Consider the following 20,603-nt stretch of genomic DNA (forward strand, 5'->3'; position numbering starts at 1 on the left):
ACCCTTACCAGAGCTACAGTGTCTATAGAGAAGTATCGTACAACTGCAGGATTCATACAGAAATACGTTACATTTGGGCAGCGGAAATAAGAAGTATATCGAGAACTCCACGTAACATATATGAAAGTTGTCCTACATATAAGAGAAAGTGCAATCTGTTGAAACCTTCTTAAACCGATACTCTACAGGAACTTATAGCACTGTCCGAACTACTCCATTACAGTTTTCCGAATGAGAAGGACAGTTGTGTAGCATCTGTTCTTGGGCAGCTAATGAAAATGGCCTAAAATCCTTGGCCTGAAGTCAAGGAGTAAAGGAGCAGCGTTCTGGCACATTGGATTATTATATTTTAAGAAAGAGACAATATCTCCAGGTTGCGAGACACTCTGTTGCAATTGCCCCTGGTTGGCCCTGATGAAGGTGGTTTCCATTGCAGTTCTTCCACCGAAACGCGTTGGCCCTCTCTTCTAATTAGATCCAACCTTTGGTTGTACAGTCGACAAACTGGTGTAAAATAACGGGGTGTTTTTCCGTGTGTAGTTGAGTGATGTATGACTAGGATGTGTGACTGAGTGCATGTGTTGTGGTTGTGTCTCCTGACCTGGGTCATAATAACTGTTTCGTTACTTAAAAAAAAGATATGTTTATCTACTGTGACTTTGTAAATACAATATGAATTTTTGTATATTTATTTAAAGAAAATTATATGAAATACAGCGAATCACTACCTGTTTTTTTAAATAGGAAAAAAGAAAATATGAATTTTTGCATGACCAAAAACTCTAAAAATAAAAATAAATAAATAACCTAATAAGTCGAAGATGTGGTTTATGTATGCCCGTGTTATTGGAGGCTTTTCCCAATTATAAAGTATATTTAGGTCAAGAGGGAGTTCCTTTCTTGTTACAAGTTTAAGGTTTATCTTATATATGACCATGGCAAAGAGTATTCAAAGTCCTCACAATGTCAATTTTTCTCTGATTTAATTATGTTTCTCCTTAAAAAGAATTTAGTTTACCTGAACTAGTGGCTCTGCGCCTCATCAGAGGTTTATTTTTTCGTCATTCCTTTTCAGAGGACAGAGCCGGCCATCCACACAAGGACGATCCAGAGTGAAGAACCCAAACATGTATGACTACTTTTTACCACCAAGAAGTAAGAGCCAAGCAGCAGCATGTTGAGTGCACTCGACCAGAAACAAACTAGTCCTATCTAGTAGCACTAATACAAAGCGCTACAATATGCTATTCACAAACATGCACGTGTAAATCTCTTCCTCCCCTACCGTTCCTATGGGGAGATCCTCACACATGTAAGTTTACTACTTAGTAGTAAGGGTCATATTTATAAAGGTTTTGTGTCGCCCTTGCGCCGCGCAACGGAGCACAAGGGTGACGCAAAACCTAAGTTGTGTTTATCAGGCCACGCGTTGCCACCGTGCGCGGCCCTACACGGCTTGGTGAATCTAGAGTGATGCAATGCAGTGCAAATCTATGGCTTGCGCTACTCGGCCCTGGGAAGGCGTTTGATGAGTGGAACGTGGATGTTCCCGCGGTTCCACCCATGGTTTCTGGCACTTTTCCTGATTGACCATTACTAGTAGACCTGGGAATGCGTCAGAATGCTACGCCTCTTAGGTGAGGCGTAATAAGGAAAAACCTCTGTATTTCTCCTCTGACTTCATATTTCTATGTGTGCTACAATCTGCAACCCACATAGAGGAACCGCAGCACACACCGACAGAGGAGAATGCCTCAGGGGATCGTTAATGCGCAGGAAGGTGTTAATTCTGCTTCCAACACAGGCACCCCTGCACCATGGTGCAAATGTGCCGACGTTGGCGCTATGTAGCACATTGGGCACCAGCACTTTCAAATGACAGGAATAAATGTTGGAAAGACCACAGGTGTGGATGGAAAAAAGGGCATACTGACTACTAAATGAGAGAGGCCTAGGGAGGTGTAAAGAGAGGCTAAGGGGGGCTCGGAAGAGGTTTAGGGAGGGTCATGCACACGCCCACACAAGAGTAAGCTCATTGCTCTTCACAAACTACACTTCTATACGTTACTACAGCCAAAAACGATCAAAACTAGTAGTAAGTGTTTTCCATCACCACATGTTGCCAAACACAGGCACTTCAACACTCTCTCATAGGAAATAATAGAAGTAGGGACTTAAAACCCCATGAGAAATAATTTTAAATGTAGTTAAATTACATAAAACAATAAAAAATATTAATCATTTAAATTTAATGTTTGAAAATATCTGAAAATTAAATATTTTAATTATATTTTACCATATTTGTATTTTTTTTAATTAAAAAAGGGTGGTAACCTATAATTCTATACATCACTTGCAATAATTATTAATTCACACAAAAAATAATCCTTAGGTGGATTTAAAAAAATATATAAACTTCAGCAAAATCATTTTAAATGTATTAAAATTAATTTTAATTTAAGTTTAAGCGGTTTAACGTAATTAATAGATTGTCCTCGATCTCCTTCGATCAGTCGCATATCTGCCACATTGGGAAATGCCACATTCAAAGTGCTCGTTCGGTAACTGATGCTTACCCTTTTTGTAAGGACGACTCAGTGTCCAATGTAACTTTCCCTTCCAGGCATGCAACGGTTCTGACAGTCTCAATTTAATCACTTCCACCAAGGCCACTTGTCCAACGGCCGACACTTTTCAGATCGGGTGCTGCATTAATCGTGCAAGTGGCTGCATGTCCTTAATTTTACCAACAACGACGCTTCCGCAGGAGCCTCAAGGAGCCCTCAGTGGGTTCACAACATCCATATATTTGGCACAAGCGTTTCAGCGACACCGATTTCTCAATGCCGTATGCCACAAGGAGTCCCGTGATTCAAAATATTTATACACTGAACCCACTGAGTGCTCCTTGAGGCTCCTGCGTGAGCATATATATGTATGTACTTTGATATTTTCAAAGAAAATACATTTTAATTTCAATTAAATTACTCATGCTGCCACATTTTCTATTTTGCTCTACATTTAAAAGAAATAAATTAAAATCATTTTCAATACTATCTATAATAAATATATTTTTAGTCAGTTTTTCATGTTTAATAATGTTCCTTTATACTCAATCAATAAAGGGTTTATAACACGTAACTCATCCGTGAGGGTGTCAAGGCGCTGGGGGTTGGGCACGTGGGGGGGTGCAGCTTCGAATTAGTCGAAAAGCCAGGTCTTGAGGCTCTTCCTGAAGGTGTGTCGAGTAGGGGCGCGTCGGAGGTTGACTGGGAGCTCGTTCCAGGTCTTTGCTGCGCGGTCGGCGGAGCGGAGGTTTCTTTTGGGTACGTGAAAGGATACTCTATCATTGAGCTATTTGGGTCCGATGTTGTAAAGGGCTTTATAGGCGTGGGTGAGTAGTTTGAAGGTTACCCTCTTCTTGTTGGGGAGCCAGTGGAGATCTCATAGGTGCGGGGTCACGTGTTCATGTCGTGGGGTTGCAAGGACGAGTCTGGCTGCGATGTTCTGCATTGTTTGGGGCTTTACCGAAGTCCAGTCTGCTAGTTATGAGTGTGTGGGTGACGATCTTTCTGCATTCATGGGGGATCCACTTGAAGGTCTTGCGGAGGGTGCGGGGGGAGTTGAAGCAGGTCGAGGCAACGGCGTTGATCTGGCGGGTCATGGTGAGGGAGGAGTCTAGAATGATGCAGAGGTTCAGGGTGTGGTCCATCAGGGTGGGGGGGTTTCCGAGGGCAGGGGGCCACCAGGAACTGTCCAACCCAGAGGGGGAGGGTCCAAAGACGAGGACTTCGGTCTTCTCGGAGTTCAGTTTTATCCAGCTGTCATTCATCCAGGCTGCAATGTCTTTCATTCCTTCTTGGAAGCTGAGTCTGGTGTCTTTAGTGTTCTTCGTGAGAGAGAGGATGAGCTGGGTGTCGTCGACGTAGGATACTATGCTGAGCCCATGCTGTCTGACGATGGTGGCGAGGGGGGCCTTATAGATGTTGAAAAGTGTGGGGCTGAGCAAGGATCCTTGGGGTACTCCACAGTTGATCTCTGTAGGTTCGGAGAGGAAGGGTGGGAGTCTGATCCTTTGGGTTCTGCCGGAGGGAAAGGAGCGGATCCGGTCGAGTGTGATTCCTTGTATACCAGTGTTGTGGAGTCTGCCTGCTAGGCTGCGGTGTGAGACGGCGTCGAAGGCAGCGGAGAGGTCTAGTAGGATGAGGGCCGCAGTGTGGCCCTGGTTGAGTAGCATGTGGATGTCATCAGTGGCGGAGAGGAGGGCGGTCTCAGTGCTGTGGTTTCTGCGAAAAGTGGACTGGGAGGAGTTGAGGATGGCATTCTCTTTGATGAAGGGGGTCAGCTGGGCGTTTACGAGTCTCTCTGTGAGTCTCTCTGTGACTTTGTCTGTGAAGGGAAGGAGAGAGATGGGCCGGTAGTGTTTCAGGTCTGTCGGGTTAGCCAAGGGTTTCTTGAGGAGGGGCTTGTCTCTGCTTGCTTCCAGTCATCGGAGAAGATGCCGGATTTGAGGGAGGAGTTGATGGCGGCAGCGGCTCTGTGGTAGATGTGGGTGGGTAGAGGTCCGTGGGGGCTCCTGAGTGGCTGTTCTTCATGGTCTTGGTGGTGTCTTCAGTGGTAGCAGGTTTCCAGGTGGTGATGATCGGCCGGTTGTTGTTGGTGGAGAGGGGGATGATGTCCGTAGTCTGTTCGCTGAAATTGTCGTAGAGGGCCTTGCTCTTTAGGTGGAAGAAGAAGCTGAGCTTGTTGCAGAGATCCTGGGATGGAGTGACGTCCATGGCTTCGCTGGGGGGTTTGGTGAATTGCTGTATGACGTTGAAGAGTTCTTTTGCATTACTTGCCTTGGAGGTGATTTTGTTCTTGAAAAGGTCCTCTTAGTGGCTCCTATGCGCTGGTGGTATTTGTTTATGGCGTTCCTGTAGTTGTTCAGGTATATGGTGTTTTTCTTGCTCCTCCAGAGCATCTCAAGGTGTTTGCAGGAGCTCCTGGCTTCTTGGAGGTTGGGGGTCAACCAGGCGTCCTTCAGTGTGCATTGATTGACGGGGTGGCGGAGGGGTGCAAGCTTGTCAGCGCAGCTGGAAATCCAGCAGCGTAGTTTTTTGACTGCAGAGTTGCCGTTGGTCGTGGCAGAGGGGGGGGTCGTAAAGGAGGGTGGTGTTGAGGTGTGCCTCTGTGATCTTGCTCCAGTTCCTTCGGGACGGGTGCGGGAGTGTTGGGTGCTGTGGTGGTGTTGAAGGTGAAGTGTAAGCAGTGGTGGTCTGTCCAGAGGGGCTTTGTGATGTGGCTGAATTGGATGTTTGCTTCTCTTGCGAAGATGGTGTTGAGGGTGTGTCCGGCTGTGTGGGTGGGGCTGGTGACAAGCTGCTTCAGTACAAGGTTGGAAAGTTTGTCAAGGAGGGTGGTGGAGTCGGGGTCGCTGCGGTTTTCGAGGTGCAAGTTCAGGTCTCCGATGAGGATGCAGTCTGTAGGGGTGATGGTGTGGGGTGTTACGAGGTCAGCAATGGTGGTGGTGGAGGAGGCGCAAAGCCCCGGGGGTCGTAGACGAGGGTCCGGCGCAGCATAGTTCTGGGGCATGGTTTGGATCTGGAATGGAGGTGTTCTGTGTTGGAGAGGGTGTCGCTAGTGCTGGAGATGGCGAGTCAGAGAGATCTCTTGTGTGCGATGGTAGTCCTCGTCCTGGGTGGTGGGGGAGGTCCTTTCTTTGGATCTTGTATCCAGCAGGGATGGCAGTGGCAATGTCAGGGGCGGAGGTGGCATTGGTCCATATTTCTGTGAAGGAGGCGACGACTGGCAAGAGGGTATCGAGCAGGTCCCAGATCTCCGTGGCGTGTCTGTGGAAGGAGCGCATGTTGAGGAATATGCAGGTCCAGGCTTCGATGGTGCGGGCGTCCGTCGTGGGTTCAGTGGTCGAGGGGGGGCTGTGGATGGAGAAGGATTATTGGCAGAGTCAACAGGAGAACTAGCCGTGGGTGGCGTTCGGCGTCGATCTCTGGCAGTTGTTGTTTCTTTCGGGCGAGGAGGGCAGTGGAGTTGTAGCGGTGGAAGGTCGTAGATCCAGGGTTCCTGGTGCTGGCCGCGATCGGGTCATGGGTGGACGCAGACGGGCATGCCTGTGGTGTGCCTTCGGCAGCCGCTATTAAGTAGGGGAGGGGCGGAGGGAAGGGCAGCTGGGAGGTGGGAAGCGGGAACCTGCAGGGGGGAGGGGTTTCGGGGGCAGCAGCGGCGGGAAGGACAGAGAGGAGTTAGAAAACAGGCACGAGGGGGACACAATAACAGAAAAAGGCACATAGACAGAACGGGCACAAAAGAGACAGAAAGCAGAAGAGTGTCACAAAGGCAGACACAGGCACAAAAGAAACAAAAAACAGCAAGTGGCACAAGGACAGACACAAGCACAAAAGAGACAAACCAGCAAAGTGGCACAGTGACAGAACCAGGCTACAGCAGCCAGCAGGAGAGCAAGGCTCTACCACTGGACCTCCAGGGATGAGGCGCAGCAGGAGCCTGTGGATGGAGAAGGGCCCGACACCAATCTGAGCAGCGGCGTCCAGAGCAACAGTGCCGGGGCAGGGGCACTTGATGGTGGAGCTGCGGGGATAGCTGGTCTCTGACCAGGAGAGGTAGTTTCCATTGTTACCATAAAAGGTAGCTTTGATGTTGAATGAAGATATAACTTCTATAAGTGGGACCATGTAGATGTTAAACAGTACTGGGCTTGATATAGATCCTTGTGGGACACCTATATGAAGCGGTTTCCCAGCTGACAGGTAGTGCCCAAGCGTGGTTACCTGCTGACGAACTGCCAGATGGGAAATCCCACATGCGTTGAGGCGATGTAACATGATCTCATGGGTGATGGTATCAAATGCAGCTGATAGATCTAACAAATTCAGACCTGCCTTTCCCCTTCATCCAGGGCAGGTTTAGGGCTCTCCGCAGTATGTAAAAGTGCTGATTCAGTGGAGTGTAATGGCCTATACCCTGATTGAGCTGGAGATAGCATGTTGGTGATTTCTAAAAAGGTCGCAGGTTGACTGTTGACTATTTTTTCAGTAATTTTACTGAGACCGGGTAGTAAGGATATAGGCCGGAGGTTAAAGGGCGGTGGGGTCTGAGAGATGTTTTTTTAAGGGGCTTGACTGTTGTGATTTTTCAGTCAGGGGGTACCTCTGCCAGTCAAAGCGATGAATTGATTAAACTATTAAAGAATGGATTCACAGTGTCAATAAAGGCTCTTCGGGGGAAGATCAATGGGGGATCCTTATCTGCAGGAGAGGATAGCTTGGCGAGATTGTTCCATGTCCATCATTTGAAATGAGTGTAGAGGAGTTGAAATGAGTGTAGAGGAGTTGAAATGAGTGTAGAGGAGTTGAAATGTGTGTAGAGGAGTTGAAATGAGTGTAGAGGAGTTGAAATGAGTGTAGAGGAGTTGAAATGAGTGTAGAGGAGTTGAAATGTGTGTAGAGGAGTTGAAATGAGTGTAGAGGAGTTGAAATGAGTGTAGAGGAGTTGAAATGAGTGTAGAGGAGTTGAAATGTGTGTAGAGGAGTTGAAATGAGTGTAGAGGAGTTGAAATGTGTGTAGAGGAGTTGAAATGAGTGTAGAGGAGTTGAAATGTGTGTAGAGGAGTTGAAATGAGTGTAGAGGAGTTGAAATGTGTGTAGAGGAGTTGAAATGAGTGTAGAGGAGTTGAAATGTGTGTAGAGGAGTTGAAATGAGTGTAGAGGAGTTGAAATGTGTGTAGAGGAGTTGAAATGAGTGTAGAGGAGTTGAAATGTGTGTAGAGGAGTTGAAATGAGTGTAGAGGAGTTGAAATGTGTGTAGAGGAGTTGGTCTAAGGCTAGGGCGGTTGACCTCAAATCTGGGGAACTGGGTACTGGGTTCGAGTCTCGGCAATGACACTGAATATCATGTGATCCTGGGCAAATCACTTAATATCCCTGTGCCTAAAAAAAAATGAATGTGTCCTCATGTAATGCAACTGGTGCTATGTAAAGCGCTCTGATACCTTCAGATCAAGTGTGCACTATATAAAACTCTTTAAAAAAAAATAGATAGTGCGCCTTATTCTGGGCTTTAGAGGCTGGTCTGGTAGTGGGGAAGTTATCCCCTTAAAATCGGCATGAATGTTTTGAATTTTCTGTTTAAAAAAGTCAGCTATTTCATTCCAGAGAGACTGGAGGGGAGAAATTTCTCGTTCAAGAGCTTTAGGGTGCGTGAAAGATTTCACTAGCTTAAAAATAGTTTTTGGTCGGAGTCAGTTGAAGCAAGTACTTTGGAGTAATATCCTTTCTTTTTAAGTCTAAGTAGACAATGATAGGCTTTTCAGGCTTGTTTGAACTGGGAAAGATCTTTTGCTTTATAGTTTCTTTGTCATCGGCGTAGAGCTGCCTACATTGGAGTGTGTGGTAGTGTCACAGTGTGTAGTGTATGCTGATCTGCAGAAAGCTTGGGTCTCCCGCATGTGTGGTGGTGTCAGGGTGTGGGTGGTGGTGCACAGCACGTGGTGCCTGTTGCTCCTGTGTGTGATGGAGTCAGGGTGTGGGTGGTGGTGCACAGCACGTGGTGCCTGGTGCTACTGTGTGTGGTGGTGTCAGGGTGTAGGTGGCAGTGCACAGCATGGGGTGCCTGGTGCTCCTGTGTGTGGTGGTGCCAGCGTGTGGATGGCGGTGCACAGTAGGGAGTGCCTGGTGCTCCTGTGTGTGGTGGAGTCAAGGCTTGGGGTGGCGGTGCACAGCACAGGGTGCTCCTGTGTGTGGTGGTGTCAGCGTGTGGATGGCGGTGCACAGTAGGGAGTGCCTGGTGCTCCTGTGTGTGGTGGAGTCAAGGCTTGGGGTGGCGGTGCACAGCACAGGGTGCCTGGTGCTCCTGTGTGTGGTGGAGTCAAGGCTTGGGGTGGCGGTACACAGCACAAGGTGCCTGGTGCTCCTGTGTGTGGTGGTGTCAAGGCTTGGGGTGGCGATGCACAGCACAGGGTGCTCCTGTGTGTGGTGGCGCCAGCGTGTGGATGGAGGTGCACAGTAGGGAGTGCCTGGTGCTCCTGTGTGTGGTGGAGTCAAGGCTTGGGGTCGCGGTGCACTGCACAGGGTGCCTGGTGCTCCTGTGGGTGGTGGTGTCAGGCTGTGGGTGGCGGTGCACAGCACAGGGTGCCTGGTGCTCCTGTGTGTGGTGGAGTCAAGGCTTGGGGTGGCGGTGCACAGCACAAGGTGCCTGGTGCTCCTGTGTGTGGTGGAGTCAAGGCTTGGGGTGGTGGTGCACAGCACGGGGTGCCTGGTGCTCCTGTGTGTGGTGATGTCAAGGCTTGGGGTGGCGATGCACTGCACAGGGTGCCTGGTGCTCCTGTGTGTGGTGGTGCCAGAGTGTGGATGGCGGTGCACAGTAGGGAGTGCCTGGTGCTCCTGTGTGTGGTGGAGTCAAGGCTTGGGGTGGCGGTGCACTGCACAGGGTGCCTGGTGCTCCTGTGTGTGGTGGTGTCAGGGTGTGGGTGGCGGTGCACAGCACAGGGTGCCTGGTGCTCCTGTGTGTGGTGGAGTCAAGGCTTGGGGTGGCGGTGCACAGGAAGGGGTGCCTGGTGCTCCTGTGTGTGGTGGAGTCAAGGCTTGGGGTGGCGGTACACAGCACAAGGTGCCTGGTGCTCCTGTGTGTGGTGGAGTCAAGGCTTGGGGTGGTGGTGCACAGCACGGGGTGCCTGGTGCTCCTGTGTGTGGTGGTGTCAAGGCTTGGGGTGGCGATGCACAGCACAGGGTGCTCCTGTGTGTGGTGGTGTCAGCGTGTGGATGACGGTGCACAGTAGGGAGTGCCTGGTGCTCCTGTGTGTGGTGGAGTCAAGGCTTGGGGTGGCGGTGCACTGCACAGGGTGCCTGGTGCTCCTGTGTGTGGTGGTGTCAGGGTGTGGGTGGCGGTGCACAGCACAGGGTGCCTGGTGCTCCTGTGTGTGGTGGAGTCAAGGCTTGGGGTGGCGATGCACAGCACAGGGTGCTCCTGTGTGTGGTGGTGTCAGCGTGTGGATGACGGTGCACAGTAGGGAGTGCCTGGGGTTCCTGTGTGTGGTGGAGTCAAGGCTTGGGGTGGCAGTGCACTGCACAGGGTGCCTGGTGCTCCTGTGTGTGGTGGTGTCAGGGTGTGGGTGGCGGTGCACTGCACAGGGTGCCTGGTGCTCCTGTGTGTGGTGGTGTCAGGGTGTGGGTGGCGGTGCACTGCACAGGGTGCCTGGTGCTCCTGTGTGTGGTGGAGTCAAGGCTTGGGGTGGCGATGCACAGCACAGGGTGCTCCTGTGTGTGGTGGTGTCAGCGTGTGGATGGCGATGCACAGTAGGGAGTGCCTGGTGCTACTGTGTGTGGTGGAGTCAAGGCTTGGGGTGGCGGTGCACAGCACAGGGTACCTGGTGCTCCTGTGTGTGGTGGTGCCAGCGTGTGGATGGCGGTGCACAGTAGGGAGTGCCTGGTGCTCCTGTGTGTGGTGGAGTCAAGGCTTGGGGTGGCGGTGCACTGCACAGGGTGCCTGGTGCTCCTGTGTGTGGTGGTGTCAGGGTGTGGGTGGCGGTGCACTGCACAGGGTGCCTGGTGCTCCTGTGTGTGGTGGAGTCAAGGCTTGGGGTGGCGATGCACAGCACAGGGTGCTCCTGTGTGTGGTGGTGTCAGCGTGTGGATGGCGGTGCACAGTAGGGAGTGCCTGGTGCTTCTGTGTGTGGTGGAGTCAAGGCTTGGGGTCGCGGTGCACTGCACAGGGTGCCTGGTGCTCCTGTGGGTGGTGGTGTCAGGGTGTGGGTGGCGGTGCACAGCACAGGGTGCCTGGTGCTCCTGTGTGTGGTGGTGTCAGGGTGTGGGTGGCGGTGCACTGCACAGGGTGCCTGGTGCTCCTGTGTGTGGTGGAGTCAAGGCTTGGGGTGGCGGTGCACAGCACGGGGTGCCTGGTGCTCCTGTGTGTGGTGGTGTCAAGGCTTGGGGTGGCGGTGCACAGCAGGGGGTGCCTGTTCCCGGGTGCCTGTCCTGATCTGTTGGCTCTTGACTCTTCGGGGGCCCCCTTTCCCAGCCCATGGACAGGGGTTGGTCCTCGCACCATTCTAGGTAAGCATAAATCTTTTTTTTTTTTTAAACCTTTTTATTTTTCATTAAGTGCGGTCAACAGATATTCATGACAGTTACAGCATCAACAATTAATTATAGCATAACAGGTACAGTACATCCGGCAGAGGAGCAGTGCCCTGCCATGGTTCGGTACCTTTCGCACAGGCCAGTGCCCAACATGCATACCATAACGATCAATAATGTGAGGACATCCACGGCTTAGCCCACCCCCCACCCACTCATGAGCATAGGGTTCGGGGTTCCCTCAGCATCCACGCATAAAGACATATTTCCCAATCAATGAGGATAGGTGCCATGAAACCCCTCCCATCCCACGACTATCGCAGTTCCTACCGGTCAGGCAGCCACTTCTCTATGCGTATAAGTATGTCTCGATTGTGTCAAAGGAGAGGTGGCCACTCCCATCACTCCAGGGGTCATGTAGCTCACAAGCAATAGAGGTGTATCATGTCAAAGAGCGGAGCCCAGTGTTCACTCATTCAAGCATCATTTCTACCAATGTGCAGGCACCGGAGTCAATGGGCATGTGTACCCCCCGCTGATCTGTTGTTCTAGGAGATCGGGAGGGCCAGGAAGGCGTGTATCGTAACGAACAGCACCTGACTTGCAAGCACCCCAGGGTCCCCAGTAACCCTCTAGCCGTAAACCTACCACCATGGTCTGAGCAGGGGGCCCGAGTCCCCACCCCACAGTTGTCATGCAATATGATGAGTGTACTATGCAACGGCCACACGCTCAGGGGGCAGGCATCGGATCATCATCCCCAGAGGAGTCACTGTGAGTCATCCGGGACAACAAGTAAACCTGTAATGGGGACCAAAAATCAGCGGGCCTACAGCGGGCGGGAAGCATTTCCGCATAGATGCCATGCTGGTCTTGGCAGTATATTAGGTCATCCAGCCAGTCCTTAAACTTCGGTGCCCTGCCCCTCCCCCACCTGCAGGCGACTCTCCTCTTAGCTAGCAGCAAAGCAATATTAACAAACCTCCGGTCCGCCTTGGGCACATCCTTGGTAAACCCCATCAACATCACCAACGGGTCTAAAGGGAGGGAGCCAGCAATCATGACTTGGAGAGCAGTATGCACCTGCGCCCAGTACTCCTGTATCGCTCCACATTCCCACGCCAAATGAAGGAAACCCGCACCTTCCGCACGGCAACGCGCACACCTGTCGTCCTCTGAAAGATGAAAACGCAGCTTACGAACCGGAGTGTAGTAGTACCTCTGTACAAACTTGTAATGAATAATTTTCAATCGGCAGCTGGAGGATATGTCAGCCGTGACCGAGCAGCAATATTTCCACTGCTCGTCAGTGAGGGCTACAGGCAGCTCAGAGTCCCAGGCAATCCGTGCCCTTGACTGAGCCGGCGGCCGCTGCCCGCGGATGGCAGCATACAGTTTGGACACTAGGTGTCTGCCATCCGACACCAGCAGCACATGCAAAGGCAGAACCGTTTCCGGCTCATCCGGGAAACTGGGGAGTATGTCCCGCATACCCTGACGTAGCCTGATATAATAGAACACCTCCATCGGTGTCGGGGGACCGGTACGGAACACCTGATCTTTGGTGCGGAATAGACCATCCTGGAACAAGTCACCCCACGTAGTAATGTGTACTCGTTTGCACATGGAACGAAACCCAGTTTCCAACAAGAGTGACAACTTAGGGTGGTAAGCAAGAGGCATGGCCGGTGAATAAAGCATGGGCGCCTCAAGCAGTTTAGTCACTCGTCTCCAAGAGTCAACAGTGCAGGTAACAGTGGTAGCAGGCGTCTCGACATCGCCAACCTGGCCTAGTAGCATGCCCTTGAGCGGGAGTGGATGCACTATCCAATCCTCGGCGGCAACCTGCGGCATGAAGGGGGCGGGGCTAACCCAGTGAAACGCATGCTGTGCCTGAGCACTGAGATAATACACTTCCAAATCAGGGACATCGAATCCGCCCCTGTCGTATGGTTGCGTCAGGACATTCCAGCTAAGGCGCGGTTGTTTGCCGCCCCAGAAGAGGCGAAGCAACTCGGTTCGGAGCCTCGTAAAAAAATAGGTTCCCGGGTAGTAGGGGACGTTCTGGAATAGGTACAGGAAACGCGGCAGGATTACCATTTTTATCAGTGAGGCTCTGCCTGCCATTGACAACGGGAGGGCCATCCAGCGGGTCACATTGTCAGTCAATTGCGAGATAGCCACTCCGTAATTCAGTCGAATCGTGTCTTCTTTATTAAGTGAAACCTCAATGCCTAGGTATCTCAGGTCAGAACCACACCACTCCAATGGGTAATCCAATGGAAAACGGGCAACTGCGGCCGTGAGGGGGAAGAACTGCGACTTCTGCCAATTAATGTGCACTCCAGATATGCCGCCAAACACTATAAACTCTCGGAGAAGTGGGTTAAGGTGTTGTTGTGGGTGCCGCACGTACAATGTAACATCATCCGCATAAAGGGAGATGCCTATCTGCCGTTGGTTACAGTTGAAGGCGCTGGCCTTATGTAACTGCCGGATCCTACAAGCCAGTGGCTCGATTGCCAAGGCGAAAAGTAGGGGCGACAGGGGGCAACCCTGCCTGGTACCTCTCGTGATTGGCATTTGAGCAGATAACACCCCATTAATGACAACCCTAGCGACTGGAGAGGTGTAGAGTAGTTTCACCCAGGCAATAAATATCCGCGGGAACCCCATTCTGCCTAAGATAGTCATGAGGTAGCCCCACTCAACAGAGTCGAACGCCTTGGTGGCGTCCAGGAACACAGCAGCGACCGGCAGCGTAGGCGCTATGGTGGGAATAAGGGAGAATAGCGTACGAAGGTTATGCGACGTGGCACGCCCCGGAACGAACCCAGATTGATCCGGCAGCACCAGTGTAGTCATGAGCAGGGACAGCCTGGTCGCCAGCACTTTAGCAAGTATTTTTGCGTCGCAATTGAGCAGCGAGAGGGGCCTATAGGCGTCAGGTTCGACCGGGTTTTTTCCTGGTTTCAGGAGCGAGGTTATCGCTACCTCCCTCATTGAGCCCGGCAGTATCCCCACCTCCAGAGATTCTTCAAAGACTTCCTTCAGCACCGGCGCCATGATATCGATGTAGCACTTATAGAATTCGGCCGGAAGGCCGTCCAGCCCTGCAGCTTTGCCATTGCTGAGGGACATAATCGCTTCCCTGATCTCATCCAGTTCAAAAGGACACCCTAGGAATGCCCTATCGCCGTCACTCAGCCAGCAGAGTGCTATGTCATCTAGGAAGGTCCCGAAGTCCACTTCGCTTTCCTGCTGTGTGGAATACAACCGCCAATAGTGCTGCAGGAAGGTGTCCTGGATACTCTTAGTGTCCCGATAGGACCCGCCGTTGCCATCAGTGATTTCTAATATGTGGGTGGCATGGCGTTGGTGTCTAGTGAGTGCCGCGAGTACCTTTCCTGGCCGGTCCCCCTCACAATAGCGCCTGGCCGTCCAATACTTGCCACGGAACTTCACCTCTCTAGCTGCCTCCTCCTCAAAGGACGAAAGCTTGGCCCTGAATTCCTCCGCCAGGTCAGGGCGAGGATCTCTGACCATCTCCGCCTCCAGCGCTTTAAGTTCCAATTCGAGGTCAGTCAGCGTGCGCACTATGGTCCTGAGGATGCCACAGCTTTTGGAGATCGTGACGCCCCTAACAGTCACTTTAAAGGCTTCCCAGATCGTTTCTACCTTGTCGACCGTCCCCTTGTTTCTAGGGAAAAATGCCTCGATCTCTTCACCAAGCTCGTGTTTAAAAATAGGATCAAGCAGTGCAGAGGGGAAGAGCCGCCACGGCGGTCGTACTCTGGCATATCCAGGCACTTCCAACACTGCCAGTACAGGGCAGTGGTCTGAGTAAGTACGAGGCAGATGTTGCACCCGAACTACACCCCCAGCAAGTCCACGCGAGATGAAACAGTAGTCAATCCTCGCCCATGAGCGTGCGTGCGTCGTGAAATGTGTGCCCTCCCTGGTCACTGGGTGTGTGTGCCTCCAGCTATCCACCAGTCCCGCCTCCGACAATATACCCTGAAGAGCATCCCGAGCTTTCACGTTGTATTGTCCACTACCATCTGACCTATCTGCCCCAGGGTTCAAGGAAAGGTTGAAGTCCCCCCCCCAGATCAAGTGTGTAGCTTCCACCTCCAGTACATGACCCCACAATGAGAGGAAGAAACCGGGCGTGTCTATATTGGGTGCATAACAATTAACAAGCATGACCACATCAGTGCCCAACCTGCCCCAAAGGATCACAAACCTCCCCTCAGTGTCCACCCTCGCGCCCAGCTTCTGGAAAGGAAGCCCCTTATTAATCAGAATAGTCGTCCCCCTCGAGTAAGTGGAATACGAGGAAAACTCCCTCACAACAGCCCATCTGCTTGCAAACTTAGGAACGGTACGTGGGTGTAGGTGGGTTTCCTGAAGCATTGCGATCTGGACATGATGCCTATCCAAGTAAGCAAGCACATTCCTGCATTTCCGGGGGTCATTGAGGCCCCGAACATTCCAGGACACAATTGAGACGTTACTCAAGTTGACATCACCCATGCTCATCGTCACATCCCTGAAAAGAACCCATGGTCAATACACCGTCCCCCGCCCGGAACGTACCAATGCCAAGTCTCTTTGCTGATTGGAATCTTCGCATTACCCATCCACTGATGCTCGAGCACACTCCGTTATTGCACTCTGCACACACGCCATGAACATCTTCCGCAAACAAGCCCCTAGGGCCAACAACGAACACCACCCCAATCATACACCCCCCCATCCCATTCGTGCAACACCCCAACTCCCGCTCAACAAGACCTCCCCCCTCCCACTGAAGCAACCCAAACATGCCAGTATCACATCCTCCCTCCCCACCCCGATCCCCGCTCACAACAACCCTAGAAAAACTGTGTGGGGAATTCCCTCCTGGGGGCATCCGAGGTACACAACAACACACCCCTACAATCTCCTCCCGCCCCGCACAGATCATACGGGAACAGTCAGAGAAGGGGGGGTGGTGCCTGGTATATAACACCCCTGCAGGACCTAGCCTGTCCAACATAACACCGTCTCTCGCGGCATCCCCCCCTGTTGGAGAAGATGCCAAGCTGGCCAGGTGAGTCATCTGAGCATCCGCCGCTGCGTACAACTTCCCCAACATTACCCCCATCCTGGACAGTCCGATACAAAACTCAACTCGGGAGTACAACATACGACCTGTCCGCCATTCCACAGCCAGTTCTCCCAAGGATGATACTGCAGTTCAGTTTCGTAATCCAGGTCAGAGCAACCAGGGCCAAGACAGGTCGGAGGATCCAAGGCGAATGCCAGTTCAACAACAGGAGGTCAGCCAACCAGCAACAAAGTGGCAACCTCAATCTGCAGCTTGCTCCTCTGGGTCTACGTCCGCATCCCCGTTTTCCGCGTTTTGTCTGTCCCTCCTGGTGGCTCGGAGTCTCCTGATGTAGTCCTCCACCTGCTGCGGATTGATGAAAAAATGTTGTTTGCCCTGATGGGTCACCCTAAGACGTGCCGGGTATAGGAGGGCATAATCCACCTGCATGTCTCTCAACTTTTTCTTCACGTCCAGAAACTTTTTCCGCTGCTCCTGCACCAACGGCGTAAAGTCCGGGTACACCGAGAAGGGCACTCCATCGCAAGACAAGTTGTGGTTCGTCCGCGCTGCTCGCAGTGCTGCGTCGCGGTCACGGTAGTTGAGCAACCGGGCGATGATAGGCCGCGGCTGTGCCCCCGGCTTGGGCACTGGACCCAGGGAGCGGTGCGCCCTCTCGACGATGAATTGACCAGAGAAGGCCTCTCTGCCCACCGCAGCAACCAGGATTTTCTCCACGTATTCCTCCATGCGCCCAGTGTTGGTGGATTCCGGCACACCTGTTACGCGAATGTTATTGCGCCTACTTCTCGCCTCCAACTCCTCGTTCTTTGCCGCTATTACCCTCAGTATGTTGTCCATTCTGGAGAGGCGCACGTCGTGAGAAGCAGTCGAGTCTTCCGTGGCAGAAATGCGTCTCTCCGCTTCCGACAAGCGTTCTTCATGAACCTCCAGCTTCTGTACGACCCCATCCATCCTGGAGGACAGGCGGTCCACCTTGTCCACTATCGTGGCGAAGCCCTGTCTCATCTCCTCCAGCATTATGCGCATCTCAGGGGCCATGGACGTGGAGGGGGGCTCAGCGCCCGGCGGGTCGTGGGCACCGCCAGTGCCAGTCGTACCACGCGGTGGTTTCTTGGGTGGCGCAGGCTCAAAAGAGAGTTTAGGCTGTTTATTATCGTTCTTCCCCATTGCGCTCCGCCCGTGGGGGCCCAGGGTGCCCAACGAGAAGCAATCAGTGTGTCGCTCACTGCCCCTCGCCAATCCTCCGCGCATTCGCGCCCCCCGTGCAGCGGTCTCGTCGCGGGCAGCGTCTTCAGCGCAAGGAGTAGGGCAGCAACGCCAGAATGTCTCCCCCACTTCGATGTGCCCCAGCTCCGACGACCAGGGCCAGTCGTCGTAGTTTACGTGGGGGGGGATCGGAACTCCAGCTGGCCACGTTGTGTGGGCGTCAGACAGTATCACGCCGGCAAGGAGCCAGCAATGTCCTCCCTCAAGATGCCCTGGGAGGATGGTGGGGGGGGGGGGGGGGGGGGAAGGCTCAGTGCGTCTCCCCCGGCCAGCACCGCCCACAGTTCGTTCTCAGTTCGTGGCCCCCACAGGCTCCATGACACTCCCTGACCCCCCAGTGCCTAGGGGCAGCGAGACCCAAGCAGGATTAGGTGCACCACCGGTAATGTACAGTCAGAGGCCGGGGTCCCGGTAAAGCACTCCTCAGCTCAGGCGGCAGCCCACGATACACTCCACTCCACCAGCAGGGCACAGATCCGCCAAGCAGCACCACCGCACGGCGCCGCGGCCAAAGGAGGGGGAAGACTCACCGCCGCCTCTAACCTCCGAGGTCCGGCAGGTCCCGCACCCCCCGGGCCGACCTCTCCGATTCCGAGGCCCACCTGCCTCGTGGTAAGCCCCGACCTCGCGTGGCGCCGCACGCAGGTTCTCGCGTCTCCCCTCTCCAGCGCTGCGTCCCGGCAAAAATCTTCAGGCGGCTAACTTCGGCGCCGACACTCGGTTCGTCTCCAAACTCGGACCGGAGCTGCAGGGTAGGAAGGCTAACACTCGGTGAAAGTTCCAGGCGCAGATCTGCAGGCAAACAGGATAAATTGAGGAGAAAGCTGACCAGGCGGCCAGAGCCTCACTAAAGTGCGGCCATTGGCTTGTGCGCCCTCTAGCGCCCCCCAGGTAAGCATAAATCTGTGTGGTATCTCCTTGTAGTGGAGAAGTGTGGCTCAATGGTTAGAGCGGCAGACCCTGATGCAGAGGTCTAGCCCGGGACCAGGGTTTAATTCCCCGCCTCGGCGGGTCTTGGGCTCAAAATTCCACGGACCTGATCATTCTCGCCTCGGTGCCTATTCCAATCATGGAGTCCCACTCTGCAACTCTGGGCAATAGCTTGCTTAATCTCCACAACGGCCCCCACAACGCTAAGGATGCCTGGCCTCCACCTCGGGGGTGCCCAGGAGTGGACGCCTCACAGGAAAAGCCAGGATGGGTTCCACAGCGGTATTCGTACACGCGCCTTGAGACCTTTGTGGGTGAGTAGTGCGCTATACAAGTATCAATTTACATTTACATTTGTACCGTTTTCCTTTTCCACCTCTCCCAGGTACCAACGTCATGAGATTTTACTAAGCTGTTAGACGGACCGGGAGGGTCGGCCGAGACTACGGGGAGAGGTCTCCGGGGAGAGCCGTCTCCAACGACTGTACAGACGAGTAACTTCCCCCCCACAGACGGACACCACACAAGGTTGAAGGTTAACGAGACTTTATATGCAATTCTTAGGTTACGATGATATGATACAAGGAGGTCTGGACTCAGGGGTCCCCTCGATTCTAGTCTCTGGTTTGGGGAAAGGGTAGCGGGACAGTCTTGTTACCAATGAGTGACAAATAGCTCTCAATCCTCGAGCTCGGCGTTCTAGATGATCGGGCCGCGGCGGAGCCAGGCAGGTCCCGAGATGGACGAAGGAAAACGACGGTCCGCGGCGGAGCCTGCAGGTCCCGGTGAAGATGACGGTTACAACGGTCCGCGGCCACGCCAGCAGGTCCCGACGACGATGAAGGTGATGAAGGTTGCGAAGGTTGTGGCAGCGCCAACAGGCAGGACGATGGTGCACAGGACAGAGCTATGGCAGCGCCAGTAGTCTTTCTAGGATGAGTTCCTCTTTACGTCTCTCGACTCCAAGATACAACTGCCTTCCTGCTCTGGAGCTGCCCCAGTTATAGGGCTGGAGTGCTTTGATGTCCGGACCTTCGCACTTGGAGGTCGGGAGGTCCGGGATGAGGGGGTCCAGACACCCAGCAGGGGGGTGGAGCCAGTGCCCGGGGAGGTGATGGGCGAGCGGCACTTGGCGGGGGAGAGCCATCGACACCTCTTTCTCCCATTGACTTGCCAAGTAGCCCGCTCACCTCCTGGGTGGATGGTGGTGCCGGGATGTCTGAGGCCTGGCCAGGCCCAGGGTTGAGGTCGGCCGGGGGCCAGGTGGCCACGTGGTGGAGTGTCCAAGATGGCGCCCCAGGATGGGCGCGTAGGCTGGCAGTGGATCGGACCCACGAGGTTGACATGCTCGAGGGCAGGGGTCCCTGAGGGGACGGAGGGCGTGCAAGGGTGGTGTGTGGTACCTGCGGGACCGGGCTCAGGCCGGGTCGGGCCGGGGGAGAGCGGCCTTTCATGTGGCCTGTCCAACATGCGTCCCCCCCAGCTGAAGGCGGGGAGAGTTACCCATCCTCTTGGGGACTCTCCTCGTCGAGGCGGAAGAACCGGGACAGGCCATCCGCGTTGGCGTGATCTGGCCCAGGCCGGTGTTCGACTGTGAAGTCCATACCTTGTAGGGAGATGGACCAGCGTAGTAACTTCGGGTTTTCCCCCCGCATCTGCATCAGCCACTGCAGGGGTCGGTGATCGGTCTGTACCCGAAAGTGTGTGCCAAAAAGGTAGGGCCGGAGCTTCTTGAGGGCCCATACCACAGCGAAGGCCTCCCGCTCTATGGTGCTCCAGCGCTGTTCTCGTGGTAGGAGTCGTCTGCTAATGAAGGCCACCGGTTGGTCAAGGCCTTCGGTGTTCACTTGAGACAGGACTGCCCCAATGCCATGGTCGGAGGCATCCGTCTGGACGACAAACTCCCGGCTGTAGTCGGGGGCCTGGAGCACAGGGGCGGAACACATGGCGGCTTTCAATTGTTCAAAGGCAGCTTGACACTCTGGGGTCCAGTTGACTTTCTTGGGCTGGTTTTTCGACGTGAGTTCTGTGAGGGGTCCCACTATAGTACCATAGTCTTTCACGAACCTTCGGTAGTAGCCTGTGAGGCCCAGGAAGGCTCGTACCTCAGTCTGTGTGATGGGGGGCTGCCAGGACTGGATGGCGGCAATTTTTAGCTGCAGAGGGGCCACCAGGCCGCTTCCCACCTGGTGCCCGAGGTA

This window comes from Lissotriton vulgaris, chromosome 8, assembly GCF_964263255.1.
Source record: "Lissotriton vulgaris chromosome 8, aLisVul1.2, whole genome shotgun sequence".
In the NCBI taxonomy this organism is placed as follows: Eukaryota; Metazoa; Chordata; class Amphibia; order Caudata; family Salamandridae; genus Lissotriton; species Lissotriton vulgaris.